Source organism: Aegilops tauschii, chromosome 1, assembly GCF_002575655.3.
Source record: "Aegilops tauschii subsp. strangulata cultivar AL8/78 chromosome 1, Aet v6.0, whole genome shotgun sequence".
Taxonomy (NCBI): Eukaryota; Viridiplantae; Streptophyta; class Magnoliopsida; order Poales; family Poaceae; genus Aegilops; species Aegilops tauschii.
The window spans coordinates 263,617,081-263,622,584 of NC_053035.3; positions in this window are offsets into that span (position 1 = coordinate 263,617,081).

The following is a 5,504-nucleotide window of genomic DNA, read 5'->3' on the forward strand; positions in this document are numbered from 1 at the left end:
AGAATATTGTTCCATTTATCCTAGTAGAGCAGTGGCGGCAAGCGTCACAATAAGAAGTAGATGATGATCTGATGATCGTTTATCCTAGTTAATTGTGCATGTAATAGTTTACTTTGGTGTGTGGAAATGTCATGTGTGTACTAGCCACCTATGTAATTGGATGTTTAATTTGGTTGTGCAGTCATGTGCTTATTAGTATATATGTTATTGTTTTGTATGCAACCACATCGCACACGGAACAGACTAGGAAAACCTTCGGTGATGAATTCATCAATCATTGACAATTGTATACCAGGACGTGTTTGCCCACAACACACATGGCTTATTAGCGGCAATCGTCAGTGTTATTATCGTTCTTTGCACACATTTCTAATTACACACATGTTTACCGTGTAGCACACACATCTTGTTAAGTTGAATCGTTTTTGTTCTCTTGGCTCAACGCAAACAGTTCACCCGAGTGAATTGTATGTCGTATATCGCACACACCTTTGATTTGGTTGACCGTTTCTGTTGTGTTGTCTAATCACAAACAGTTCATCCGAGTGAACTGTATGTCGTATATAGCACACACCTTCATCTGGCTGCCCGTTTCTGTTGTTCTGCCTCATCGCAAACAGTTCATTGGAGTGAACCGTATGCCACGCATCGCACACGCAACTCTAATCTGAATCATGTTTGATGTCTCCGCCATCGCAAACATTTTGTATCTTTTTTACAGTCTTATTACATCACCGTTTATGACTAATGCATCACACACAGTTTTGTTGAAGGGTCTCTAATTGGACTATCGCGTTTGGACCATCCTGCAGTAGTGGTAGTTAATTGCTTGTGAAGGCGCCCATACGAGCCGTCAGTCCAGTCCTACTCCTTATTCGTTTGTTCCACGTCAGTGCCCTTCCAATCCGGGTGGCCTCGGCTTGCCCTATTTGAAGTCCGAGCAGCGAACGAGAATGATGTGTGTGGATGGCCAACATACAACCAAGATTGTCACGGCCCTGCCTGGCTGGCTTTATTGTGTACTTCCCATCCGGGTGGCCTCGACTTGCCCTATTAAAAGTCCGGGAAACAACAAAGAATGATGTGTGAATGACCAACAACATCCAACCAGGATTGGCAGGGCCTTGCCTGGCCGACTTTGTTTATGTATGCTTGGCCGCCTGGGTCAGCGTGTTGCATGCTCCATTTAACAGACCTGGGCCACTGAGGCTCCCCCATGAGGGGATACTCAGGGACGGTGCCCAGCTTTTTCCAGGGCATTCAGAGTCGGGCTTCTTCATGGGTGTTTCACTTATTTCCTTAAGACGGCTATGTTTTTCCATAAGTTTGTTGGTTTTATGCTGCACGTTGCACTACAAAAAAAAGACGCATCCGTGACATTTTGGGTCGAACAAAAAAAATTATGTCATGCTTATGACACTTCTATGATGATAATTGTGACAAAACCTGGTATCATCATAGATGTGGTGGGCTCCTACTTCTATGACAAAAAATCATGGCAAAAAATGGGCTTTTCATCCTGGGCAGGCCGGAGACGCGGCTGCATGACATTCTTTGGGCCGTCCATGACGGAAAAAACCGTGGTAGAAGCGAGGGCGAGGAAAATATCAGAAAATTCCCGGTTACGGTGGGTGGTCGGGGGCCGAGTGATGCGTGTTTCTCTCGTACGTACGCGCGTGTGTGCGAGGCGTTGCGCTCTAACTGAACCGGAGCGAGGCGTTGGGCTCTAACTGAACCCGAGCGATTGCACTGCAGGCTACGCGTTACTGAACCCGAGCGATCGATCGATCCCTTGCTGTTAACTGAACCCGAGTGATTCCTTCGCTACTACTGCTAACTGAAGCTGATCGAACCCTACTGCCTCCTTCCCTGGATGAACAGTAAGCATTGTTGGGGGGGGGGGTTGGATGAACAGTTCCCGGTGGGGGGTTGGATGAACAGTTCCCGGTGGGGGGTTGGATGAACAGGACCCCGTGGTAGTAGAGGCCATTGCAATTAATGTTTGTCCCAAGCTTGGGGATGCCATGTTTAATGAAGAGGATATTTTAGTCCCCCAAGTTTTCATATGCAAATTTATTATGATGATAACATGTCTCCTACTTATGATGATTATATTGATGAAAGTGGGTTTGGAAGAGTGTCAACTTTAGGAAGTAATGATCCCACTATTTTGGAGGGTGTTAAATATTATTGTGATAATTATAAAAGTGGATTTGGAGAGGTCATGACTTTATTTAGTAATGATTCCACTATCTTGGAAGAGGTTTCAATCGATTATGATGAGAACAAAGTTGCTACTTATGATAATTATTGTGATGATACTTATGCTATAAAAAGTAGTGATGATTATATTTATAAAACTTGTCATGATTATGATTACCCTTTTTCTGAACTTTATTCTTTCAATGTGGAAACAATTTATAGTATTCGAGTTTCTTATGATACTCTCACTATTCCGAATGAGAAGAAAATTGCTTATGTGGAGAGTAATAAAAATTCTATACTTGTAGATCATGAAAAGAATGCTTTATGTGATGGTTATATTGTTGAATTCATTCATGATGCTACTGAAAATTATTATGAGGGAGGAATATATGCTCGTAGGTATTGCAATAATATCAAGTTTCCTCTCTATGTGCTCAAAGTTTTAAAGTTGCTTGTTTTGCCTTCCTATGCTAGTTGATTATTGTTCCCATAAATTGTTTGCTCACAAAATCCCTATGCATAGGAAGTGGGTTAGACTTAAATGTGCTAGTCATATTCTTCATTTCAATTCTTATCTTTTGTGTGAGCATCATTGAAATCATCATGCCTAGCTAGGGGCGTTAAACGATAGCGCTTGTTGGGAGGCAACCCAATTTTATTTTTGTTTCTGTTTAGTAATAAATAATTCATCTAGCCTATGGTTAGATGTGGTTTTATGTTTTAATTAGTGTTTGTGCCAAGTAAAACCTTTGGGAAGACTTGGGTGAAGTCTTCATAATCTTCTTGTAAAAAACAGAAACTTTAGCACTCACGAGATTAGCTGCCATTTTTTACTGGAGAGTGCTTTTAGGTTGATTATTTTTGCAGATGATTAATAGACAAATTACTCAGGTCCACCAATTTAGTTCAGAATTTTTGAAGTTACATAAGTATTCGAATGATACAGATTACTACAGACTGTTCTGTTTTTGACAGATTCTGTTTTCACTGTGTTGTTTGCTTATTTTGATGAATCTATGAGTAGTATCGGAGGGTATGAACCATAGAGAAGTTGGAATACAGTAGATATTACACCAATATGAATTTAGAATGAGTTCACAATAGTACCTAAGTGGTGATTTATTTTCTTATACTAACGGAGCTTACGAGTTTTCTGTTGAGTTTTATGTTGTGAAGTTTTCAAGTTTTGGGTAAAGATTCGATGGATTATGGAATAAGGAGTGGCAAGAGCCTAAGCTTGGGGATGCCCAAGGCACCCCAAGGTAATATTCAAGTACAACCAAGAGCCTAAGCTTGGGGATGCCCCGGAAGGCATCCCCTCTTTCGTCTTCGTTCATCGGTAACTTTACTTGGAGCTATATTTTTATTCACCACATGATATGTGTTTTGCTTGGAGCGTCATTTTATTTTCTTTTGTTTTGCTTCCTGTTTGAATAAAATACCAAGATCTGAAATTCTTAAATGTTAGAGAGTCTTCACATAGTTGTATAATTATTCGACTACTCATTGATCTTCACCTATATCTTTCGGAGTAGTTTGTCATTTGCTCTAGTGCTTCACTTATATCTTTTTAGAGAACGACGGTGGTTTTATTTTTAAGGAATAGATGAACTCTGATGCTTCACTTATATTATTTTGAGAGTCTTTAGAACAGCATGGTAATTTTCTTTGGTTATGAAACTAGTCCTAATATGATAGGCATCCAAGAGGGATATAATGAAAACTTGCATATAAAGTGCATCGAATACTATGAGAAGTTTGATACTTGATGATTGTTTTGAGATATGAAGATGGTAATATTAGAGTCATGCTAGTTGAGTAGTTGTGAATTTGAGAAATACTTGTGTTAGAGTTTGCAAGTCCCGTAGCATGCACGTATGGTAAACGTTGTGTGACAAATTTGAAGCATGAGGTGTTCTTTGATTGTTTTCCTTATGAGTGGCGGTCGGGGACGAGCGATGGTCTTTTCCTACCAATCTATCCCCCTAGGAGCATGCGCGTAGTGCTTGGTTTTTTATGACTTGTAGATTTTTGCAATAAGTATGTGAGTTCTTTATGACTAATGTTGAGTCCATGGATTATACGCACTCTCACCTTTCCATCATTGCTAGCCTCTTCGGTACCGTGCATTTCCCTTTCTCACCTTGAGAGTTGGTGCAAACTTCGCCGGTGCATCCAAACCCCGTGATATGGTACGCTCTATCACACATAAACCTCCTTATATCTTCCTCAAAATAGCCACCATACCTACCTATTATGACATTTCCATAGCCATTCCGAGATATATTGCCATGCAACTTTCCACCGTTCCGTTTATTATGACACGCTTCATCATTGTCATATTGCATTGCATGATCATGTAGTTGACATCGTATTTGTGGCAAGGCCACCATGCATAATTTTTCATACATGTCACTCTTGATTCATTGCCCATCCCGGTACACTGCCGGAGGCATTCATATAGAGTCATATTTTGTTCTAGTATCGAGTTGTAATCATTGAGTTGTAAATAAAAAAAGTGTGATGATCATCATTAATAGAGCATTGTCCCATGAAAAAAAGGCAAAAAAAGGAGAAAGGCCAAATAAAAAAAGAGAAGGCCCAAAAAAAGAAAAAAAGGAAAGGCCAAAAAAAGGAAGGCCAAATAAAAAAAGAACTAAAAGGGACTATGCTACTATCCTTTTTCCACACTTGTGCTTCAAAGTAGCACCATGATCTTTATGATAGAGAGTCTCTTGTTTTGTCATTTTCATATACTAGTGGGAATTTTTCATTATAGAACTTGGCTTGTATATTCCAACAATGGGCTTCCTCAAATGCCCTAGGTCTTCGTGAGCAAGCAAGTTGGATGCACACCCACTTAGTTTCTTTTGTTGAGCTTTCATACATTTATAGCTCTAGTGCATCCGTTGCATGGCAATCCCTACTCCTCGCATTGACATCAATTGATGGGCATCTCCCTAGCCCATTGATTAGCCGCGTCAATATGAGACTTTCTCGTTTTTGTCTTCTCCACACAACCCCATCATTATACTCTGTTCCACCCATAGTGCTATGTCCATGGCTCACGCTCATGTATTGCGTGAAAGTTGAAAAAAGTTTGAGATTACTAAAGTATGAAACAATTTCTTGGCTTGTCATCGGGGTTGTGCATGATGAGAGCATTTTTGTGTGACGAAAATGAAGCATAGCCAAACTATATGATTTTGTAGGGATAAGCTTTCTTTGGCCATGTTATTTTGAGAAGACATAATTGCTTGGTTAGTATGCTTGAAGTATTATTATTTTTATGTCAATAT